Below are 24,086 nucleotides of genomic sequence, written 5' to 3' on the forward strand. Positions count from 1 at the left end.
TATTTGTTGATTGGTGCTACTTTTCAAACTTTTATTATTTTATCATGGATTAGATTTAACAATGTTTATAATATAATTTGTTTTCATTTTTCATCCTGATTGGTGGTTAGCCTCAATCATCTGTAGTCCTCGAACCCCTAACCCTGAACCTTGAACCCAAAACACGAAACCTGAAACCCCAAAACCACAAACCTCGAAACCTCGAAAAGTCTAAACCTCGAAACCTAAAACCCCTAACCTAACCCCCAAACCCAAAAACCCAAAAACCCCAAAACCCTGAAACCTAAAACTTGAAACCCCAAACAGTCTACCCAGAAACCTGAAATCACGAACCCCAAACCGATCCATGCACCCTAAACCCTGAAACCTAAAACACTAAACCTTAAACCCCTAAAAACCTAAAGCCGTAAACCATAAATCCTAAACTTTAACCCCTAAACCATAAACCCTAAAGTACCCCAAACCACGAACCCTGAACCCCAAACCGAAATCCCCAATCTCGAAACCAGAACCCTAAAATCCTAAACACTAAACCCTAAAGTACCCTTAACCCCGAACCTCAAACCTCGAACCCTGAACACGAAACCTCAAACCCCAAAACCACAAACCTCGAAACCCAACCCCCAAACCTCCAAACATCCAAACCTCCAAACCCCCAGCCCCCAACCCCAAAACCCCTAATCCCAGAAACTCGAAATCTGAAACCTGTAATCCTAACTTCAAAATTTGTTGGTGGAGATAAGAATTTCTATTAGTTAGGGAATATCTATGCATTTTGTAGTATGGATTGGTTTGAAATTTTTGAGTTTCTTATTATGATTCGAATTACATGCATTTTGGGTATTAAACTTTGATTAATATTGGTCATTGTCTCAGAATCTAATAACACACAACCCTAGAACTCTAACCTAAACCTTAGACTATGAAACCCCAAACGCTCCATCCCGAATCTTGAAATCCCGAACTCCGAACCGATCCATGCACCCTAAACCCTAAACCCCTGAACCCCTAAAATCGTAAACCATAAATCTTAAACTTTAACACCTAAACCGTATACCCCAACTCACAAACCCCAAACCCCAATCCCCAATCCCGAAATCCAAACCCAAAATACTAAACACTAAACCCTAAAGTACCCTTAACCCTTAACCCCTAACCCCAAACCCTGAACCCCGAACTCTGAAACTCGAACCTCGAATCTCAAACCTCGAACTTCGAAACCTATAACCCCAAAACCACAAACCTCAAAACCTCGAAAAGTTTGAACCTCGAAACCAAAACCCCTAAACCCAAACCCCAAACCTTCCAACCTCCCATCCCCCAAACCTCAAACCCCCAACCCCCAACCCCCAAAACCCGAAAACGTCGAAACCTCGAAAAGTCTAAACCTCGAAACCCAACCCCTAACCCCTCAAACCTTCCAACCCCTAACCCCTAAACCTCGAAAACCCCAACCCCCAAACCCTAAAACCTCGAAACCCAAAACCCTTAAACCCAACCCTCAAACCTTCCAACCCTCAACCCCCAAACTTCCAAATCCCCAAACCCTAAAACCTCGAGACCCCTAATCCATCCCCCAAACACCAAACCCCCAACCCCCAACCCCCAATCCCAAAAACCCCAAAACGTCGAAACCTCAAAAAGTCTAAACCTTAAAACCCAACCCCCAACCCCTCAAACCTTCCAACCCCTAACCCCAAAACCCAAAAACCCTGAAACTCGAAATTCGATACATGTAATCCTAACTTCAAACTTTGCTGGTGGAGATAACAATTTCTATTATTTAAGGAATATCTATTCATTTTGTATTATGGATTGGTATGAAAAATTGAGCTTCTTATTATGGGTATCAAACTTTGATTAATATTGGTCATCGTCTCAAAATCTAATAACACACAACCGTATAACTCTAACCTAAATCCTAAACCTTAAACCCTGAAATCCCAAACGCCACACCCTGATTCCTGAAATCACGAACCCCGAACCGATCCATGCACCTGAAACCTTAAACCTTAAACCCTCAAAAACCTAAAACCATAAACCATAAATCCTAAACTTTAACCCCTAATTCATAAACCCCAAAGTACCCCAAACCACGAACTCCGAATCCCAAACCCTTATCCTGAAATCCAAACCCAAAATCCTAAACACTAAACCCTAAAGTACCCTTAACTCCAAATCCCGAATTCTGAACCTTGTACCTTGAACCTTGAACCTCGAACCCTAAACTCGAAATCGAAAACCCCAAAACCATGAACCTTGAAACCTCGAAACCCAAAACCCCAAAACCCAACCGCCAAACCTTCCAACCCCTCAACTCCCAAACTTCCAAACCCCCAAACCCTAAAACCTTCCAACCCTCAACTCCCAAACTTCCAAACCCCCAAACCCTAAAACCTTGAAACCACTAAACCCAACCCCTCAAACCTTCCAACCTTCCAACCTTCCGACCTCCAAACCTCTAAACTCCCAACCTCAAAATCCCAAAACCCCGAAACATGAAACTCGAAACCCCAATCTCAAAACGTGAACCCAAAATCCTAAATACTAAACCCTAAAGCACCTAACTTCGAACCTCGAACCCCGAATCTCGAACCTCGAACCTCAAACCACGAACCCAAAGCTTGAAACTTGAAACCCCAAAACCACAAACCTCGAAACCTCGAAAAGTCTAAAGCTGGAAAACCAAAACACCTAAACCCAACAACCAAACCTTCCAACCCTCAACCCCCAAACATCCCAACCCCGAAACCTCCAAACCCCCAACCTTCAAACCCCCAACCTCCAAAACCTTCCAACCCTTAACGTCCAAACCCCCAAACCTCCAAACCTCCGAACTCCCAACCCCAAAACCCCAAAACCATAGAACCTCAAAACTTGAAATCTGAAACCTGTAATCCTAACTTCAAACTTTATTGGTGGAGATAACAATTTCTATTATTTAGGGAATATTTAAGAACTTTGTATTATGGATTGGTTTGAAATTTGGAGTTTCTTATTATGATTCGAATTACATGCATTTTGGGTATAAAACTTTGATTAATATTGGTCATCGTCTCGGAATCTAAGTACACACAGCCCTAGAACTCTACCCTAAACCCTAAAGTACCGCAAACCACGAACCCCGAACCCAAAACACCAATCCCTAATCTCGAAACCCGAACCCTAAAATCTTAAACACTAAACCTTAAAGTACCCTTAACCCCGAACCCCGTACCTCGAACCCTGAACACGAAACTTGAAACCCCAAAACCACAAACCTCGAAACCTCGAAAAGTCTAAACCTCGAAACCTAAAACCCCTAACCCAACCCCCAAACCCAAAATCTAACCTAAACCTTAAACTATGAAACCCCAAACGCTCCACCCCGAATCTTGAAATCACGAACTCCGAACCGATCCATGCACCCTAAACCCTAAACCCCTAAACCCCTAAAACCGTAAACCATAAATCCTAAACTTTAACCCCAAAGTACCCCAACCCACAAACCCCAAACCCCAATCCCCAATCTCGAAATCCAAACCCAAAATCCTAAACACTAAACCCTAAAGTACCCTTAACCCCTAACCCTTAATCGCGAACCCCGAAACTCGAACCTCGAAACCTATAACCCCGAAACCATAAACCTCAAAACATCGAAAAGTTTGAACCTCGAAACCAAAACCCCTAAACCCAAACCTCAAACCTTTCAACCTCCCATCTCTCAAACACCAAACCCCCAACCCCCAAAACCCCAAAACGTCGAAACCTCAAAAAGTCTAAACCTCGAAACCCAACCCCCAACCCCTCAAACCTTCCAACCCCTAACCTCTAACCCCTCTCTAAGAGTTCACACCGTGAGGTCCATGCAGGGCTTTGTGTCGTGCATAGGAGCGGACCCCCTTCGGAGAGTGTTTGCATGGATCAAAATCAAGGTGAATAGGGGATGTAGTTCATAGTAAGTGGGTGAGGGATATGTGGCAGCACATCACACGGTCTCTTCCATTAGGTTGCACTGTGAGATTTCTATAATATACCTACTTGTCTGCCTTGGAGCGACGTTCCCTTCGGAGAGTTGTATTATAGGATTTGGAACACCGCCCTAAGCCCTAAGCCCTCAAAGCCCTAAGCCCTAAAAGCCCTAAGCCTTAAAAGCCCTAAGCCCTAAAAGCCCTAAAAGCCCTAAGCAATAAAACCCCAAGCCTTAAGCTATAAAAGCACTAAGCAATAAAAGCCCAAGCCCTAAACAATAAAACCCCTAAGCCCTAAGCCCTAAGCCCTAAAAGCCCTAAGCCCTAAGCCCTAAAAGCCCTAAGCCCTAAGCGCTAAGCCGTAAATGTCGTAAAAGCAGTAAAAGCCCTAAAAGCCCTAAGTGTTGAAATTTTTTGTCATAAAACTCGTAGTTTGTAATCATATTCTGTTTCAATAAAGTTGTTATTGAGAAATTAATAATTATAATCCTAAATCCAATAAATCAAGTTCCAAGGCTATTTTTTTTAATAATCTTGAACTTTATGTGTAAACATAAACGTGGATCAAGTTCGAGTATATATAGCCTAAATAGTCTATAGTATATGAATAAAGGTTGGGCGCCTTATTTAGAGAAACTATGGATCCTGAATCGTTTATGTAGAGACATGAAAGTGGGGGCATCCTATGTAAAGTGTTTACATAAGACTGAACCATGAATTAGTCTTTTTTACGTTATAACAACGTTTACTGTTTAAAACTGACTATCTCGATTATTGATGACCTAGGTAACTTAATCTTAATCCTGAGTTAACTGTGAACTCCTGTTCACACGAGATTATCCTTAGATCTGCATAAGTGAGGGCAGCTCATCAGCGTTGGCCCAATAAGCCTCCCATTTCAGGGGTAAGATCGGGTGGATAGCTGGGAACATAGGGTACAAGATGGAATTCAGTCCTACCCGCTTTAGGGTTAATAGATAGGTTGTTCTCTTAAGCACTGAATCCAAGTCTTGAACAAGGGGCCCCACCCTCTCATTGGCCCGAAAGGGATTAAGTTTATAGGTTGAACCTTAAACCAATTGTTCAATAGTGGATTAGTAGGACTTAAGGAGCAAGATGTAATCTTGGGGGTAAAACGGTATTTTGACCCAGCCAAGGTTACGAGCAACCTGTGAAGGATTAACTTATTGATTATGGTTTTATCAAATGGACACAAATATATCTATAGTGAGGGGAGTGCAACTACGGGACTTTAGTGGAATGACCCGTCAGTTAACGAATGTTGATTAACTCGGTCTAAAAGAGTTTAGCTAGTTAATCTTGAATCGTTGGAGCCCATGAACTATAGGTCCATTAGGTTCCCCTGCTAGCTCATATGGATTAAACTTAGAACAGTGTGATGAAATAAGTCGAATCGTTCGAATTGTTCGAATTGGGAGAAGAAAAAGAAACCGACAAATATAGTGATATAGTCGTCAGTCTTCTAATTAGAAATAGAGCTTTATGTTTTACATACTATAAATATGAATGCAGATTCATACTAAGAAGCTCGGAATTGATGGAATTGGTCAAAAAATAGTAAAAAGTCAAAATGTTGACTTTTGACTTTGAAAAGTCAAACTTTGACCGGCCATATATTCAAATGTGATTTGAATTTTGGAAAAATGAATGCGGATTCATGCTCGGGAGGTTGGAATTAGTCAAGACGGACACAATGGTAAAAAGTCAAAATATTGACTTTTGACTTAGAAAAGTCAAAGTTTGACTTTTGACTTAAAATATCTAATGACAATTTTACCCTTGGACTAAGTTAGTGGGAAAATCCAACATTTTGTTGGATAATCCCACTAACTCTTAGTGGGATATGTGGCTATATGAGATGTAGACACCTAGCCCACTAAGTTCCACTAATTGTTAGTGGAACATTAGGTGTTGAGATTTGACAAATTAATTACAGCATTTTTGCATGTAATTAGGTTATAAATAGGGGTGTTTTCAAATGGTTGAAAACTTTTGCCTTTTTTAATATACTCCAAAATGTCAACCAAGAAAAAAAATACTTCTACCTTCCAATTTCCTTTTATCTCCATTACTTTCTACATCAAATTGGGTCCCACAACCCAGTTCTTTGTCCAGAGGATAGTAGTTGAGCATTAGTGGTGATCTCGGTTTGAATTGATAAGGAGGTATCAAAGTTTTTTGAAAGCTTCAAAGGTAATATTTTCTAAAGCCCTAATTTGATTAGTTTAGGGTTACTTGTTAATTGTGCCATTTAGGGTAGAAATTTGATTCTTTTTCCGCTGTGCATGTCTTAGTTCTATCATGTGGTATCAGAGCATGCTTCAATTTTACCCAATTGCATGTGATGGGTTCATATTTATTAGATAAATTTTGGTTGGAACTAAAATGAATATATTATGATTTTGGCCCTATATTAAGTGTTTTTGTTCTAATTATTGTAATTAGTCTTGTTAATGGCTTATTTTTATTGTTGAAAAGTGTTTGTAATTTTTTTTTTAAAAAATAGTCATTAGAGTTGAAGTTAGGCTGTAATTGGTTCAACCGGGTGAGGGAATTGAAAAAAAATGAAGAAAAGAATGTCACAGACCCGAAAACCCGGTCATGACCCGCCTCGCGACCCGCCAGCAACCTGCACCCGCGCACCTGCTTGCGCCCAACCCGTGAGCGTCTGGGCTTGTTGGTTAATTGGGCCGGTTCAAGCCCAATAAATTTGGTTTTTGAGCCAGTTCAAGCTGTTTCTGTTGGTTTTTCAGCCAGTTCGAAGTTTTTTGGGAGTGGTTTTGTACTACACCAAATTAATTATGTAATAATTTAGTACTTAGCTTAATTTAGGAGCCAAAAATCAGTCCATTTTAGGGTGTTTTTTTTTAATTTATGCATGTGATCTATGATTTAATTACTTTAAATTTGTATGTGCATTTTGAATGTCATATAGATTTAAAATCCCACCATAGGTCATGTTCATGCATTAAAAGTATGATATAATGGTTATATTGTATTGTATGCATGTTAATTGATTAATATGGAAATTAATTAATTAAGTTATTCTTGATTAAATATGATATAATCAAATTAATTAATTTTTTTGATTTAATTTAATTAAATATGATTTAATTAAAAGTTAAAATTAAAATCCATATTAATTGATTGTTTTTATAAGTGTTATAAAATAAATTAGACTTTTAAAATCAATAACAAAGATTAAATGCAATCTCACTTAGGTTAAACATATCTTCCAATTTTTCATAGAAATAGGTCGATATCTTGTAAAACTGGTTACAAGAGGCTCACCTGGTTCGATCTTGTCAACAAGTCAGATAAGATGACTAAGGTTGGAGGTTCTTAAGTTGACGGTTTATGGAACATCTCCTACCTGGAGATCGTAATCAGTTCTTGAGCCTAAATAACCTAGTTTTATAAGCATTCGTGAGAGGTGTGAGGTAATAAAAATGGTTTATCACCTAGACATCATAGGTTAAAATCATGTATAATGGTTATACTCGGATGTTTTATCTAGACTTAAGATTTGTTTAAGTTAGCCTAAAATATAAATCTTGAAGCTTTAAATACCATTTTTTCTTTAAAATAAAATAGAACACTTCAGCTAGAGAAAAATAAAGTATTTTAGCTCTAGTGTCCCTAAGAGTTGACACTGTGAGGTCCATGAAGGGCTTTGTGTCGTGCATAGGAGTGGACTCCCTTCGGAGAGTGTTTGCATGGATCAAAATCAAGGTGAATAGGGGAAGTAGTTCATAGTAGTAGGTGAGGGATAGGTGGCAGCACATCCCACGGTCTCTTCCATTAGGTTGCACCGTGAGATTTCTATAATATGCCTACTTGTCTGCCTTGGAGCGACGTTCCCTTCGGAGGGTTGTATTATAGGATTCGGAACACCGCCCTAAGCCCTAAGGCCTAAAAGCCCTAAAAGCCCTAAAATCCCTAAAAGCCCTAAAAGCCCTAAAATCCCTAAAAGCCCTAAAAGCCTTAAAAGCCTAAGCCCTAAGCATTAAAAGCCCTAAGCCCTCAGCCTTAAACCCTAAGCACTAAAAGCCTTAAGCTCTAAAAGCTCTAAAAGCCCTAAAAGCCCTAAAAGCCCTAAAAGCCCAAGCCCTAAGCGCCCTAAAAGCCATAAGCCCAAGCCCTAAAAGGCCTAAGCCCTAAAAGCCCAAAGCCCAAGCCCTAAAACCTAAAAGCCCTATGCGCCCTAAAAGCCCTAAAAGTCCTAAAAGCCCTAAAAGTCCTAAAAGCCCAAGCCCTAAGCCCTAAACCCTAAACGCCCTAAAAGTCCTAAAAGTCCTAAAAGCCCAAAGCCCGAGCCATAAAAACCCAAGCCCAAAGCCCAAAGCCCTAAAACCTAAAAGCCCAAAGCCCAAGCCCTAAAAGCCCAAGCCCTGAGGCCTGAGGCCTAAAACCTAAAAGCCCTAAGCGCCCTAAAAACCCAAAAAGCCCTAGAACCCCTAAAAGCCCAAGCCCTAAAAGCCCAGGCCCTATGCCCTAAGCCCTAAGCCAAAAGCCCTAAGCCCTAAAAGCCCTAATCACTAAACGCCCTAAAAGCCCAAACCATAAGCCCTAAAAGCCCTAAGCCCTAAACGCTTTAAAAGCCCTAAAAGACCTAAAAGACCTAAAAGCCCTAAAAGCCATAAAAGCCCAAACCCTAAGCAATAAAAGCCTGAGCACTGAGCATTAAAAGCTCTAAGTGTAAGGACCTACTAGGCGGGGGTTGGGTTTTGCATAGGCAAGAAAAGCGAAGAGGATCCCCACGAAAACTCTGAAACCGGGGGATCTCGACGCACATTTTACTTGACCAAAGCGGCTGGCTTGACTCCCTCTTTTTTTTCTCTCTCCCTCTCTACAGACTGCCATGCTGGGTGAAGAACTCTAAGAACCTACTAGGCGGGGTCGAGTTTTGCTTAGGCAAGAAAAGCGGAAAGGATCCCCACGAAAACTCAGAAACCGGGGGATCTCGACGCGCATTTTACTTGACTTAAGCGGCTGGCTTGGCTCCCTCTTTTTTTTCTCTCTCCCTCTCTGCACACTGCCATGCTGGGTGAAGAACTTTAAGGACCTACTAGGCGGGGTCGGGTTTTGCTTAGGCAAGAAAAGTGGAGAGGATCCCCACGAAAACTCTGAAACCGGGGGATCTCGGTGCACATTTTACATGACCTAAGCACTGGCTTGGCTCCCTCTTTTTTTTCTCTCTCCCTCTCTATCGGCTGCCATGCTGGGTGAAGAACTCTAAGTACCTACTAGGCGGGGGTCAGGTTTTGTTTTCCATAACTACTTCGACTTATGTAATTTACCTTCTCCCTAAATGCAACCATAAATCAAACTAACTAAATGAATAAATTTACACCACATAAATCCATCCTATGAAGACTACAACGGAGAAAGATGGGATAAGGATAAAGCATAGGAAGAACAAATACCCCATGTTGAGTAAACTCATAAAAAATACTTTGTCTTGAGAGTAATATATCCCGAACCAATTTTCTGCCAGCCATTAAGATTTACCCACTGCAACTCTGCACACAAATATTTTCTTATAAACAATAATAAACACAATCTAATTGGTATCTTATGGATATAAAAGACAACATGGATCCATATTGGTAGGATTTCAAATTATTCTACGAACAAAGAATTTGGAAGGATTTGTGATCAACTAAGGAGCTCTCGACTTTCTCCGCTGAAATTTACCTTCCTTGGGTACTTATTGACCAGAGACTGGAAGTAGTTGTGCTCTTCGTCCATAGTAGTCATCCAACCAGCAAGGGAAAGACCACGACGCGCAGTGGAATAGGAAAAAGAGCGTCCAGCACAGCTTTCGTGTCACCAGCAATCCTCTTTCCTTTATTGGTAGACCGAAAAGGCTTTGTCAAGTAGACATGAGAAGAAGATGACGGTCGTGAATCGACAGTTGAGAAAGTATTAGAAATCCGGCGATTTTGATTGCGATTTTGATTGTCACGTAGATCGACAGTTGAGAAATCCGGCGCTGTTAGGGCTAGGAGAAGAAGATGGCCATGAATCGACGATTTTGAGGAAGACGAAGAAGATAAGAGAAGGGGAGAGGAGCAGAAAGTAGAGAGAGAGCCGTTAGAGAAATTTGAAACGTGAGAGAGAAGGGGAGATGAGGGAAAGGGTTTATAACTAAAACAAATTTAAAATCCAAAACCCATTTAAAATCCAAAACCCATTTAAAAGGTTTAGTTATAAAGAAGTAGCCGGATTAGTGAAGAAAAGCCATTATTTATAACTAAACCGATTTTACTTAAGTAGTGAAGAAAGTATTAGAAAAGCCATTATTTATAACTAAGTCATTATTTATAACTAAAAGCCATTAAGTAACCAATTTTGATTAGAAATCCGGCTACTTCTTTATAACTAAACCCAATATTTAAAAGGTTTAGGGTTTAGAGTTAGTGAAGAAAAGCCCATTTAAAATATATTTGAATTATTTGTGATAAAGCCCATTTAAAACCCAAAACAATTTCTTTATAATTAAAACAAATATTTTGTTTTTAGAATTTAGACTAAAAAAAATCAAATTTTACTGCAAAAACTGAGATAAAATTTTCAGTAATGATAAAGCAAAAAAAAAATATTTTTTTTTTCAAATAATTATAATCCAAAATTTTTAAGAAATGTGAAATTTCATTTAATAAGATAAAAATAATTGTGAACATTTGTTTCCAACTTTGGAAATAGATGAAAGTATTAGAAATTGAAAATAATTGTTAGACATGCATGTTAGTCGTCACCACAAACCAATCCAATTTTTCATTCAAAAATGTTGAATTTATAATTAATGGTTCTCGAAACATTCATACAATTTTTTTTTAATTTAACTTACTTAATTTGAGTTTTCTTACGATGTTCATGTTGATATTATACGAAAAATTGCAGAAGATATTCACAAATATAACAAAGTTTTACCGTCTGTTAGTTAGTGATAGAACATGTACTAGTGGTCTATCAATTATCCTCTATGGTTTTAGTTTAGTGGTTATTTATCAAGCTCTTAATAAATTAAATAGTGATTTAACAAATACAATGTAAAAAAATATTCCAATAATAACTTCGGAGTATCACTTGAATTTTCAAAACGACCTAACAATGCTAAACTATAAGCTCATAACTCATAACCTATAAAAAAAAAAGTACAGATAAAACAAAAAAACAATTTAAATCTTGAAAAATGAAATATGAGAAAAAAATGAAAAGAGAAAAACAAATTTTTAATTTTTTAAAAGTTGATTTAAAATCATTTGATTTCTTTAAATTCAACAACATAAACATAAAATGATTTGATTTTGAATTTATCGCACCTTACGAATATTTTTCAAATTTCAAATCAAGAGATACTAAGTTTGTTGACCTTACCCACTTGATTGCCATTTTGGGACTTGTTTAAGACTAAGTTTGTTTCACTTGCATACTTGGTTGTCGTTTTAGGTCTCAAAGTGCATTTTTCACGCATTTTGAACTTTTTTTTTTAAAATGGGCTTTATAAAAAACACATTTTAAAAAAAAGAAAAATGGAATTGGCAGATGGCTGAGGGCCTTCGTGAAACGTGGGAGAGAAGCAATAAGAATATGGATGTCTTAATGGTCATAGAAATTTATTATGCTTGGTTTTTGTTTGAAAAATTTTCTATTATTTACTTTATTGAACACACACGAGCACCTGTACATCTGGATTTGTAATCCTTGCTCTCTGTGCATAATTCTTACAAGTCATTGAAATTGTCAGACTTATTGACGGTTGTGAGCAACACTTCGAAGAGAAAATCTTTGTTTCCAAGAATCAACTTCTTTTCTGATGTGTATTTTAAGTATATGTTGCATCTTTGTCTTGTTATCATGTTGTATTTCATTATACTCATTGGTCTGTTTTGCAATTTTTATTGGTTACATGTGTTTTACTAATAAGAATTTGTTTCCTCATTTTTTTATTTGTGTTAGTAAGTGTTCGTGTAATTGCAATTTTGTTCTTGAAGATATTTTGCTTGAATAAAGTTAGTTCTTTCTATAAGGATTATTTGCTTGTAAGAATATAACTTCTTGTCCAATTTTTCCAACTCACATTTCAACTTGTAACAGGTGAATCCCTTCTAAATAAGAGCTTAAAAAGAAAAAACAATTAGAACCTTTAACCATAAAATCAAGGTACTGCATCTTATTTGCAATGAATTGCTATAATTTCTTCCAACATTATGAAACATTTATGTTATAGTTTTATTATTGTAAACATTTTTGCTAAACATCATTGTAATTTCCAAACACAACTCTGCCAAAGTTTCCAAGATAGTTCTATAGCAATAAAATGAAAGTGATTCCACAGGCAATCTTGCAAGTGATGTGGAACTCCTTTTCTGTTTTGAATAGTAAGTTGGCCTTCCTCTTTTGTTACGTTTTGTTTTGTTCTTAATACTTGCTTTTATCTTTGCCTGTTTCATTCCTAGTTGATATATTATATAGTCCTCTTAAATCTACATTTTTTTTCTGTTTTACGATTTGCTTGATTTTAATAACTAACTTTGACGAAATACTGTTGAACAATATTACATGTTTTGCATCTAAACCTCAATTGAAAAGGTTTGTTACCTGTATCATTATAAGGTTTCCATCCATCTTTCTTGTGCCATCGATGAAGTTTTCGCTTAGATCTTTATCTTAGTTTGGCCTCTTTAAAATGTTACTCCATACAAGGAAGATCGAAAGTTGTGATTGCCAAGTGTAGATTTGTATTGTATAGTTGCCTTAGTTATTTTTTTAATTATTCTTTTTAGACGTTATTTTCTTTTATAATTAGTTCTCTTTAGTTAGAATTTCTATTAAATTATACTTACCTATTATCAAATCCTTTTTCAGTAATAAGAGAAAATGGAGTTTTTCTCGAATAACAAAAAGTGATTATTTAAGATACTATGCTAAAGGGAACACATCCAACTACCATGTTCATAATATTACCTTTGTCGATTGAAAGTCTTGGATTCTTCGTCAACTTGGAACGCAAATTTTTCTTAGTTGATTAATAAATATCAGGGTAAAAAGATCTTATATTGTAATGTTGTTTTGCTTCACTTGCATCATACACTAAAACTCAAGATTAAAAAAATATATATTATATTTAGACTTTTGTATGGTAGATTAGGTGTTCTCTTTGAATTGGTGTTGGTATTGGCTTTCTAATTATGATATGATTTTGGGAACCTTTGAATTATGTTCTTCAAACTTTCTCTCTTTGATTGAAGCTTATTATATTTTATCGTTGTTAGTATGTTTTTTTTCTCCATTTTTTCCCTTCTAATATTTTTATTTGATATATAATGTGCATAAAAGAGAAAGTAGTTAATGTATTTTACATTGTTGTGTTGTGCAAAGTTGGTGCAGTTGGTTCAAATATTTAAGATTTGGTGAAGCACTTGGAATAGTCTAAGTTCAAACTTTTAATCTGTAGGATAATTTACTTTATAAGAATCATACATTTACCTTTTTTTTTTTTTTTTGAAATAGGAAAGAAGCCTCTTCATTAAGCTGAAAATGAGTAGACAAGACAAAAGATAATACAAAGAAGCCCTAGGATCAGCTAGTGCACTCGGACATCTCATCTAGGTTGACACCCACTTAGCATTCTCACCATATCGAGACTTAAACCAAAAGACTAAACCAACGACAAGGTTTAGAATAGATCATACAAACTGCCCAATAACTATACAACATAGATTTAAGACCACTAGAAATCCAAAAGAAATAAAATAAGAGTACAGTAGTGGACTAAGAATTAAAAATGAAAGTCAGCCAATTATGACTTATATCTTGTATGGATAAATCATTGAAGTCTTTTGAAAGAGAGCATCAAGTAGAAGCATTGATTCTAGCCATTTCGACTCGAGTTGTCCAAGAGGAAGCTTTATTTTGAAATGTTAGTTGACAAACCAAATTTCTGGTAAAATGGCCTTTACTACATTTAACCAAATCAATCTTGGTTTCTTCTTGAGAATGGAACATGAAATAAGCTGGACCACGTTCTCCTAAATCTATAGTCGAAAACCCAATTCAAATGAAGATAGCCAAGTAAGCCAAACCAACACTTCTTTGCATGTAAGCAGGAGAAGAAAATATGATGTAAATATTCTAAAGCATGCAAACTAAAGGGACAAACATGAGGAGATAAACTGTGAGAGGGAGGTTTCATTTGCAAAACTTCTGCACAGTTCATAGTCCATTTTGCATTCTCCAAAGCATGATATTCACTCTTCTAGGGCTTTTTGTCTTCCAAGTTGTCGAGTATAAATGTTTTTCAATTGGGGAGGCAATGGAGACATGGTTGACTAATGAATGAACCAAAAACTTCTCATTTGATTCTGATTTCTAGGTTCTTTTATTTTGGGAGACTTGAAATTCATCTATTTCTTCAACTTTTAGAAGTCTACTGAAATTTTGAGCCCATGAAGTAGTGGAAGAGTCCCAAAACTTCTTTACATCTCCATTATTAGAGTTCAAAGACAATCGAAACAATCTTGGAAAAGAAACATCTGCCCAAGAATCATTCCAAAATGCTATTCTTCAACCATCACCGAACTTGATGAATGCCTAGGAATCCACTTGAAGCTAGCATCTCGAAATACTAATCCAGGGACTATGGAGACTGCAAGTGACAATTCCTTTAGTATGCCATCCAAATTAACTTTCTCCATGGATACTCTTCACCACTTTTTTAGCCCAAAGGGAATTCTTTTCATTTATAAATCTCCATACCCATTTAGCAAGAAGGTTGCATTTTTCAACTTTACACCATCGATGTCAAGTCCGTCATCCTCTTGCGAGCAAGACACCACCTTCCAATTAATCACTTTATGAATCATCTTTTTTGGCATTAAGAATATAGACATATAATATGTAGGTATATAGGAAAAAACTGACTTACAAAGTGTGGCCCGACCTCCACTAGAGAGATTATATCTTTTCTACTTATCTAGTTTAACTTGGATTTTATCTATTTCTTGAAATTACATAAGGAGAGCTCCAAGCCGAAGTAGTTATGGAAAACATCTCCAATTTACAACAAGTTAAAGCAAAAAAAAAAAAAAAAAAACAGTTGTTCAAAAAAACTTGGCATCTTGCTTCCTTCTAATTGAAAGTCTGTTGTTTCTTTCAAGTCAAATTGAGCATAAAATGCTCAAATGAGATTCTTCAATAGGAATACGTAAAAAAAAAAAATCATATGTAAAAGAATTTTCAATGTTTAATATAATATGTAAAATAATTTTCTTATATTGGAATTGATAGATGGTTGAGGGCGCCTTCGTGAAACGTGGGAGACAAGTGATAACATTATCGTTCAAAAAAATCAGGAGCAAGTATTTATGTGAAAGGCCATATTATTTGGCCATTTGACCTTATGTATTATTGAATTATTTAGTTGGAAATGATAAACTACACATTATTGTCTGCTTGAGTTGTGATCTTGATTATGGGCTATTTGGTATTTTGCCTACAAACTGTATAGTTAATTATCTGTTAGATTTTGTTTTCATGTCACAACTTTATGTTTCTGTGGCTAATTGTAGCCAAAAGTTTTATTTATCGATCTTATTTTTCACATTCAAGAAAATTCATCGTAAAGATCCGTAAGTTTTTTCCTTTGGAGCTGTGATACTAACCTGTTTGAATAAAGGAATCTGACTTGGTCTTTTCCTCTTTAGCATTATGGATTAGGTCTTTCTCTTTACCATATTTCGTGGATGAAGTTTAAGAAGTAATCAAAATATAAAGGTTAATGCTAACTGCTAAGCTTATTTCGAAGATGAAAGATACTTTTATCCACTCCCCAAAGAATATCATTACTATTTATGTTGTATTTCTGCTAACTAATTCTTGCATAGCATCTAGTTTGATAATTAAAGTAAAGTTTCTGACATGGAGGTTTTCAAGTTGTAATATATATTTATGTTTTAGGTAGATTCCCAAACTTTGAAGAAACATTGCAGTACTGAGGTAAATGAACGTTGTATGACAGAGCATCGGGCTTACCGAAGCCAAGGTATCTTCTTCGATAACAAGTAAGGATAGTCTGGATACTACCTTTCTTTTGTTATTGAAGTTTATTGTTCCTTCTCTCTTGCTTGGTGGTTGTGCACCTAGATTGATTTGTACTTCTGTTAATTAATTATAGTCCTTCTCTCTTGCTTGAGTAATTATTGTCTACCATTTTGTTAGCAAAGGCTTCCCGTGGAAATTTAGTTTGTTGTGCTACATGTCCACGATGATTTTCGTGATTTTAGTTTTAGATACATAAAAGGGATTTTGCATCACAACATGAATGACTATTTCTAAATATGAACCTACAATAACCCCAAATGAGTGCTGGATTAAATTGGAAACAGGGCAGATAGATATTGAGATGGAGAATGTTTGTGTGTGCTTTAGAGCCATTTGTCTCTAAAACGTAGTTTCTTCCCCTTATTTTTTTTTTATAAGAAGTAATTTTATTGATGTATGAAATTTACAAAAGGTTTGGTGAAACACCCACGCGAATAGAGTTTACAAGAGATTTCTCCAATCAGTCAGAAGAGATGCAAGAATAGAGATTGGAAGAGCTATAGAAACATGAAAAATTGCACTAAGTCATAGCAGGATAGATTATATTTTAAAAGGAATAAAAAACCTATCTTAAGGCCTGCCTTTTCACTAAGGAGGCTATTGTTCCTGTTCCTTCCATGCGAATCTGTAAAAATTTCCGAATAAGATGCATCCACGTAATTCTTTTAAAGTCAGTAAAGGGTGCTAGTGAGGGTGCATAAAAGAAGGTTCATAATCTTGTTTGGTAGGGTGGCAGATTAACCAAAGGAGAGATGATCTGCTTCCTAAATTTTTCAGCAAAATGGCAAATGATAAACTGGCTGGTGTTTCATCGACAACTTTACATAATGGGCAACAATGAGAGAATAAAGTCATATGTGGGAACTCTGTCACGTGTTAATATTTGCATTATGGCCTAGAAGCACTCTAGGTAAAAATTATCATCATGTCGAGAGACCAAACAAAATGTTGAATTGAATCATACCGGTCTTTACTGGGGTTATTACTCATTTTTGTACTTTCTGTTTTATTTTCCAATTATTTCTTCAATTAAATAAAAGAAAATACTAAATAATAGTAAGTATTATCTTATCCCATTACGAAGGATATCATCTCATAATTATCTATGACTGTTTATGCTAGTACGACCACACATTAGAGTATTTCTTTTTTCAGAAACTAGAAAACGCTCATAGATAGCCTTTTGGTCTAGGTGCTTGACCAAGAAGCACTTAAACAATAGTACGAGAGTGAAAGAAAACATCTGAGTATTTGATTATTAATCATTTTTTTATATTGAAGGGTTCATAATTGCATTACTTGTGCTACAAGCACTCGTAAACACACCCCTTGTGCTTTGGCTATTGTTTGAGGTATGTACACATCTTGATAGGTGGATGGTATTCTAATTAATGTAAGGCTTTTTTCTATGACTTAAAAGTAATTATTTCTGTTATGATAAACAGATTCTGCACATTTCAGATGTTGAGGTACGAGAGACCAAGATGATGGGAAGCACTCCCATTATCATTGTAGCTGTATGCTCTGACAGTCTTTGTTCTATAGTTGTGGATTTTGTTTTGTAGGATGAGATGATGTTAACTCCTTTTTATTGAATTTCAACAGTTCCAAACGCAACAGGTTTACTGTGTACGTGATGCAAATGGATCAATTAGAGAAGGCGGTAAGGTGAGTTATGTTTCTTTTGTTTCCGTCTTTGCTTACACTAATGCACCTTATGTAATTAGAGTTGAATATTAGACAATCAAAATGAAAATCATCCTGATGAAATATGAAACTTCTGAGCTTCCACTTGCTTCTTGTATTGACTGTTTTACTGTTTCTTCACGGTTTGTATTCATGGTACTTATTTCCGTAATGAATGTTTCATGTTCTGGGAAACATTGCAGAAACATAGAATTTCAACAATCTGTCTAAGCGTTGAAGGAGAAGGCAGAAGAACTTAAGAGTTTCTAGGTCATTTTAAAAACTCAAGTAATACCTAGACACGTTTTGAGCACGTTTTAGGTTGGTTTGACACTAAGTTTGTTGCACTTACACACTTGGTTGTCATCTTGAAGTGCTATTTTCACACTTTTTTAACTTCCTCGTAGCTTATGAGTTACGAACCTACACGTAAGCTTTCTTAGGTCATTTTGAAAGTTCAAGTGATACTTAGACACGTTTTGAACTCGTTTTTGGTTGGTTTGAAACTAAGTTTGTTGACCTTACTCACTTGATTGTCATTTTGGTCTTAAAGTGCTCTTTTCACACTTTTTGAACTTTTTGGTAGGCTATGAGTTACCAACTTACACTTAAGCTTTGCTAGATCGTTTTGAAAGTCCAAGTGATACTTAGACACACCTTCACCACTTTTTAGATTGGTTTGGAACTAAGTTTATTGCACACTTTTTGAAATTTTGGTAGGTTGTGAGTTACAAACTTACACTTAAACATTGTTTGGTCGTTTTAAAAATTCAAGTGATACTTACACACATTTTGAATACATTTTAGGTTAGATTGAGTTTGTTGCACTTACACACTTGGTTGTCATTTTGGGTCTTCAAGTGCTCTTTTCACACTTTTTGAACTTTTTGGTAGCTTATTAGTTACGAACCTACACATAAGCTTTTTTAGATCCTTTTGAAAGTTCAAGTGATACTTAGACACGTTTTGAACTCGTTTTAGGTTGGTTTGAAACTAAGTTTATTGACCTTACCCACTTGGTTGCCATTTTGGGTCTTGACGTGCTGTTTTCACACTTTTTGAACTTTTTGGTAGGCTATGGGTTACCAAATTACACTTAAGCTTTGTTAGATCGTTTTGAAAGTCCAAGTGATACTTAGATACGCCTTGATCACTTTTTAGGTTGGTTTGGAACTAAGTTTGTTGCACTTGAACACTTGGTTGCCATTTTGGATCCTGGAGTGTTTTTTTTCCATACTTTTTGAACTTTTTGGTAGGTTATGAGTGACGAACTTACAAACAAACATTCTTAGGTCGTTCTGAAAGTTCAAGTGATACTTAAACACGACTTGAAAATTTTTTAGATTTGTTTAAGACTAAGTTTGTTTCACTTGCATACTTGTTTCACAAGCATTTTGAACTTTTTGTTACGAACTTACACTTAAGCATTGTTAGGTCGTTTTAAACACATTTTGTGTTTGTATGGAACTATGTTTGTTACACATTTGGTTGACATGTTGGGTCTTGAAGTGCTTTTTTCACACTTTTTGAAATTTTTGTAGGTTGTGAGTTACGAACTTACGCTTGAGTATTGTTTGGTCGGTTTGAAAGCTTAGACACGTTTTGACCTCTTTTTAGGATGGCTTGAAACTAAGTTCGTTGCACTTAGATACTTCGTTTCCGTTTTGGGTCTTGAAGTACTTTTTTCATACTTTTTGAAATTTTGGTAGGTTGTGAGTTACAAACTTACATTTTAAGCATTGTTTGGTCGTTTTGAAAATTCAAGTGATGCTTACACACATTTTGATTACATTTTAGGCTAGATTGCATTTGTTGCACTTACACACTTGGTTGTCATTTTTGTTCTTGAAATTCTTTTTTCAACCTTTTTGGTAGATTATGAGTTACGAACTTACACTTAGGATTTGCTAGGTCATTTTGAAAACTCAAGTAATACCTAGACACGTTTTGAGCACGTTTTAGCTTGGTTTGCACTAAGTTTGTTGCACTTGCACACTTGGTTGCCATTTTGGGTGTTGTAGTGCTTTTTTCACACTAGTTGAACTTTTTTGGTAGGTTATGAGTTACGAACCTACACATAAGATTTTTAGGTCGTTTTAAAAGTTCAAGTGATATTGAGACACGTTTTGAACTCGTTGTAGATTGGTTTGAAACTAAGTTTGTTGACCTTACCCACTTGGTTGCCATTTTGGGTCTTGAAGTGCCCTTTTCACACTTTTTGAACTTTTTGGTAGGCTATGGGTTACCAACTTACACTTAAGCTTTGTTAGGTCGTCTTGAAAGTTCAAGTAATACTTAGACACGCCTTGACCACTTTTTAGGTTTGTTTGGAACTAAGTTTGTTGCACTTGCACACTTGGTTGCCATTTTGGGTCCTGTAGTGTTTCTTTCTTTTTCGTACTTTTTGAATTTTTTTGGTAGGTTATGAGTGACAAAATTACAAGTAAACGTTCTTAGGTCGTTCTGAAAGTTCAAGTGATACTTAAACATAGTTTGAAAAATTTTTAGATTTGTTTAAGACTAAGTTTGTTTCACTTGCATACTTGGTTGCCATTTTAGGTCTCAAAGTGCATTTTCACACATTTTGAACTTTTTGTTAGTTTGTGAGTTACGAACTTACACTTAAGGATTAATTGGTCATTTTGGGGTTTTGGGGTTTTGGGGTTTAGAGTTTAGGGTTTAGGGTTTGATGGTTTGAGAGGTAGGGGTTGGGTTTCGAGGTTTAGAGTTTTCGAGCTTTTGAGGTTGGGGGTGGGGGTTGGGGTTTGAGGGTTGGAAGGTTTGCGGTTTGGGTTTCGAGGTTTGGACTTTTCGAGGTTTCGAGGTTGGTGGTTTTGGCTTCAGGGTTTCAGGTTCAAGGTTCGAGGTTCGAGGTTCGAGGTTTAGGGTTCAGGGTTAGGGGTATTTAGGGTTTAGTGTTTAGGACTTTGGGTTCCAGTTTCGGGATTGAGGTTTGGGGTTCGTGGTTTGAGGTTTGGGGTACTTTGGGGTGTATGATTTAGGGGTTAAAGTTTAGGATTTATGGTTTGCGATTTCAGATTTCTGGTTTAGGGTGCATGGATCGGTTCCCTAAATAATAGAAATTTTTATCTCCACCAACAAAGTTTGAAGTTAGGATTTCAGGTTTCGGATTTCGTATTTCGAGTTTTGAGGTTTAGGAGTTTAGGGGTTTAGAGGATTTGGGATTTACGGTTTCAATTTTCGGGTTTAGGGTGCATGAACTGGTTCGAGGTTCGTGATTTTGGGCTTTGGGGTGGTGCGTTTGGGGTTTCAGGGTTTAGGGTTGAGGGTAGAGTTTTAAGGCTGTGTGTTATTAGATTTCGAGACGATGACCAATATTAATTAAAGTTTGATACCCAAAATGCATGTAATTCGAATCATAATAAGAAACTTAAAATTTCAAACCAATCCATAATACAAAATACATAGATATTCCCTAAATAATAGAAATTGTTATCTCCACCAACAAAGTTTGAAGTTAGGATTTCAGGTTTCAGATTTTGAGTTTTGGCGTTTAGGGGTTTTGTGGTTGGGGTTGGGGGTTGGGAGTTTGGAGGTTTGGGTGTTGGAAGGTTTAGGGGTTAAGGGTTGGAAGGTTTGAGAGGTTGGGGGTTGGGTTTCGAGGTTTAGACTTTTCGAGGTTTTGAGGTTTTGGGGTTTGGAGGTTTGGGTGTTGAGGGTTGGAAGGTTTTGGGTTTGGGTATAGAGGTTTTGGGTTTCAAGGTTTAGACTTTTCGAGGTTTCGAAGTTTGTGGTTTTGGGATTATAGGTTTCACGTTCTGGGTTCAAGGTTCGAGGTTCGGGTTTGGGGTACTTTAGGGTTTATTATTTAGGATTTTGGGTTCGGGTTTCGGGTTCGGGGTACTTTAGGTTTTACGGTTTAGGGGTTAAAAGTTTAGGATTTATGGTTTACGGTTTTAGGTTTTTAGGGGTTTAGGGTTTAGGGTTTTAGGTTTCGAGGTTTAAGGTGCATGGATTGGTTCAGTGTTCGTGATTTTGGGATTCAGGGTGGAGCGTTTGGGGTTTCAGGGTTTAGGGTTTAGGTTAGAGTTATAGGGTTGTGTGTTATTAGATTCTGAGACGATGACCAATATTAATCAAAGTTTGATACCCAAAATGCATGTAATTCGAATCATAATAAGAAACTAAAAATTTCTAACCAATCCATAATGCAAAATGCATAGATACTCCCTAAATAATAGAAATTGTTATCTCCACCAACAAAGTTTGAAGTTAGGATTACAGGTTTTAGATATCGATTTTCAGGGTTTAGGGGTTTGGGGCTTGGAGGTTTGGGGATTGGAAGGTTTGTGGGTTGGGTTTCGAGGTTTGTAGTTTTTTGGGTTTTAGGTTTCGTTTCAGGGTTCAAGGTTGGAGGTTCGACGTTCAAGGTTCGGGGTTTGGGGTTTGAGGTTAAAGGTACTTTAGGGTTTAGTGTTTAGGATTTTAGGGTTCGAGTTTCGAGATTGGGGATTGGGGTTTGGGGTTCAGGGTTCGTGGTTTGGGGTTCGGGGTTCGTGGTTTACGGTACTTTGGTTACTTTAGGGTTTATGGTTTAAGGGTTAAAATTTAGGATTTATGGTTTACGGTTTTAGGTTTTTAGGGGTTTTCAGGGTTTAGGGTGCATGGATCAGTTTGGAGTTCTTGATTTCAGGTCTCAGGGTAGAGCGTTTCGGTTTTCAAGTTTCAGGTTTCGAGGTTTTTGGGTTTGGGGGTTGGGGGTTTGGAGGTTTGGGGGTTGGGTTAGGGGTTTTAGGTTTCAAGGTTTAGACTTTTCGAGCTTTCGAGCTTTCGAGGTTTGTGGTTTTGGGGTACTTTAGGGTTTATGGTTTAGGGGCTAAAGTTTAGGGTTTATTGTTTACGGTTTACGGTTTTTAGGGATTTAGGGTTTCGTGTTTTAGGTTTCGGGGTTTAAGATGTATGGATCGATTTGGGGTTTGTGATTTCAGGCTCCGGGGTGGAGCGTTTGAGGTTTGAAGTTTGAGGTTTCGAGGTTTTGGGTTTAGAAGTTTTGGGGTTTGGGGGTTTGGATTTTAGGGTTTCAGGTTTCGGGGTTTAGGGTGCATGGATCGGTTCGAGGTTCGTGATTTCGAGCATCGGGATGGAGCGTTTGGAGTTTCAAGTTTTGGGTTTAGGAGTTTTGGGGTTTGAAGGTTTGGGGGTTTTGTGGTTCGTTTGTTGGGGTTCAAGGTTTCAAGGTTCTGTTTCAAGTTTCGGTTTCAGGTATGTGTTTCTAAGGGTGGATCTTCTTGAAGATTGTTTTGCCCTAAACTATTTTATCTTTTAAGTTTCTTTCTTTCTTCTTAATCTTCTTTATTTAATCATATCATGTCTTCAAAATTTTCTATGTTATTTAGAGCAGAAGACATGCATCAAAAACCAAGGAGAGAGTAAAGATCGTGCAAAACTATAAGCAAGAAGAGGAAAAGGGAGCATGCGATCTTTTTATATTTTCTCTTCTATATGGTACTATTTAAGAAAAGATAAATTCAAGAGATAAGAATATGTAAAACTTTTATTATATATGTGTGTATGGCTGCTATTATTGTAAAAATAAAAATATGCTTTCAATTGTTTAACTAACAAAAATTTCAGCAAGGTTCAACTAAAGTTCCTACACCGTGCCAAGAACCCCCAACAACAGCGCCATTTGCTTTATCATTCTCGGAGAATCATTCTCCTGCCCCAAATACACTCCATGTCTTTTTTTATTTTGATGATCAACGACTACTTTTTTATTTTTATTATCGGTAAAATGGTAAAAAGAAAATGAAGTTTAACCCCTTCCCCCCTACCGTTTTGTGAAGGAGGGTTGCTGTTCAGAATGAGCGACAGTAATATGCAATATGTAACATCTACTTCATACCTTCTGTTAACTTACACCAAATACTTGATCTCCACCAATATGGTTGCTAACTATGGGGACACCACAATCACTCTCAAACCCTCCATTCCATCACCAAGAAACAGGTATTTTTCGAATTTGGACCATGTCTATTTTTGTGGATATTACTTTTTTTTTTTTTTTTATAGTCGTTTGTTACCATGTTGGGGTGTTTGGGTCCAGATTTGCAAGGAAGGGAGTTGACTAAAATAGCTAACTCCTTGTTCGGATCTCGAATTATGAAAATCCTAGTATTAGGAGTTTATAGAGTCTAGTAGAGTATGAGAGGAAAGGGGATAACTCCGGTCAAAGGAGCTATAGGCGCAAAGATATCATTCACAAAAGAGTTTGTTTAGGGGTTTAGGGTTTGACTAAATTAAATTGTATTTAGTCAAATTAATTTTGAAATTGTGAAAATATACGTGGATGTATTTTCC

General features: G+C 36.8%; 1 long non-coding RNA gene across 2 annotated transcripts; it reads left to right on the forward strand.

The window, feature by feature from the left end:
* The first annotated feature begins 15,635 nt into the window (after positions 1-15,635).
* LOC116406209 lies at positions 15,636-23,382 on the forward strand. Of its 2 annotated transcripts, none has more exons than XR_004219243.1 (5): positions 15,636-16,039; positions 17,361-17,431; positions 17,525-17,596; positions 17,685-17,747; positions 23,123-23,382. It is a non-coding gene; the product is annotated as an uncharacterized LOC116406209 (long non-coding RNA). The 2 variants fall into 2 exon arrangements; XR_004219244.1 differs by having other exon boundaries at positions 23,128-23,382.
* Positions 23,383-24,086: the final 704 nt, after the last annotated feature.

Source organism: Cucumis sativus, unplaced genomic scaffold (genome assembly GCF_000004075.3).
Source record: "Cucumis sativus cultivar 9930 unplaced genomic scaffold, Cucumber_9930_V3 scaffold73, whole genome shotgun sequence".
NCBI lineage: Eukaryota > Viridiplantae > Streptophyta > Magnoliopsida > Cucurbitales > Cucurbitaceae > Cucumis > Cucumis sativus.